This window comes from Staurois parvus, unplaced genomic scaffold, assembly GCF_062004578.1.
Source record: "Staurois parvus isolate SC_StPar_1 unplaced genomic scaffold, SC_StPar_1.0 ptg000086l, whole genome shotgun sequence".
In the NCBI taxonomy this organism is placed as follows: Eukaryota; Metazoa; Chordata; class Amphibia; order Anura; family Ranidae; genus Staurois; species Staurois parvus.
In genome coordinates this window covers 4,450,336-4,452,023 of record NW_028317882.1, presented here as the reverse complement: position 1 = coordinate 4,452,023, position 1,688 = coordinate 4,450,336, and the positions used below count along the sequence as shown (strand labels likewise).

Genomic DNA, 1,688 nt, shown 5'->3' with positions numbered 1-1,688 from the left:
TTTAAGGCTGAACTGTGGGCTACCCCCTTGCCTACAGACAAACTCTACCCCCACTCCCTCTAACAAATCACCAGCAAAAAAATGCCCCTCTTACACACCTAAATGCATAGTCATATGACATTCTGGTCCTGAGTCTTTTCTTATTATTATTCATTAAGTTAAATTCAATAGAAATGGAATTTTTTTTAATGAAATTAAAATGTTTCAAATAAATGAGATATGCCTGTGACAAATGCAACTTTTAGTGTAAATTGATTATTCAGAAATGCCACGTTGTGGAAAATTCAGGTATCTGTTGGCATATGTGGATTCGCCCTCTGGCTGGGTAGAAGCATACCCAATGGTGAGGAATGATGCCAAGGCAGTAGTTAAGTGCCTTACCAGGGAATTAATACCTAGATATGGCATAGGACAAATCATCTCTGCTGATATGAGGACACATCTTGAAAACAAGTTAGTGGCACAGGTAGCAACACAGTTAGGTTTACGACAACACTTAAACAACCCTTACAGACCTCAAGCAAGTAGCATGGTTGAAAAGACTAATCAAACATTGAAAATATATCTGGTCAAGCTTGCAGCAAATGGAATGGGTACTTGGGTGGATCTGCTGCCTTACTTATTGCAGCACTTACTACTAGTACTCCAAAAGGAAAGCATGGGCTATCACCTTTTAAATTACTGCTTGGATGACCTCCCTCTCAAGGTCTACCGCCAACTACAGGTGTTACTCTAATGACTGGTTCAGATGCATTGATGGACTATGTAATCAAACTGGTGAATGTATTTTATAATACCTTTTTCCAGGGTGCAAGCAGTGCAATCTAAACCCGAGGACCATCCTCAGACACATGGACTTGAGCCAGGAGACTGGGTGTATATAAAGAATCATACCCCAGAGACTGCATTATCTCCTCACTGGAAAGGTCCCTATGTCATTCTTCTTCGATCACCTACTGTTGTCAAGCTGAAAGGGTACAAGCACTGGGTCCATGGCTCACACTGCAAGAAAGCCATTCCACCCCTACATTTGTGGGTAGGACCCAACCAGTCTAACCCTGAAAAACCTTCTTTGTCTGTACCTCACAGATATTGCCCTCCGCTAACCAGATCAAAAGCCAAGATAAAAAATGAATCTGGCAAATCTGCTAGGACCTAGTTCTAGTAAAGGACTCCGGGGAAGTATACTTTGTGCAACATTTCTGGTCATTATGATTATCATCCTGGTCTATCAGATGTAACTGGATGCGACATGACAAAAGCTGATCATGAACATTACCGTCAAAGATGTGGACAAAGAAAGGGAAAAAGGGAGATTGAAACTCATCTGATTGAACCCTTTCAAAACGCTTTTGTCTCTGTGCATCTACAAGCTGTCAAGAAGTTAAACATTTTCACTGATGGATCTGTACCCATTTACCCGTATCAAACAAAACACTGAAACTATTAGGGGTAACAGTTACACTGAAGGAAATTAAGGAAGAAGCAGATTTTAACAACGTTATTCAATTCAACAGGAAAAAGTCAGTGTCCTTTTTGCCTTATTCTAGCGTACCTCTGGGACCACTTATAGTATGTGTTATTTTCACACGCACTTATTCATTAACTAGGTTTATAGGCCATTCAGAGTGTGAGTCAGCTCCTTTGAGATACCAGTTTGAACAATGTAATTATTATGAACAATTCCA

At 40.3% G+C, this 1,688-nt stretch overlaps 1 pseudogene; it reads left to right on the top strand.

Annotated features, from left to right (window-relative positions):
• The first annotated feature begins 265 nt into the window (after positions 1–265).
• On the top strand, positions 266–1,159 carry LOC149468479 (uncharacterized; annotated as a pseudogene).
• Positions 1,160–1,688: the final 529 nt, after the last annotated feature.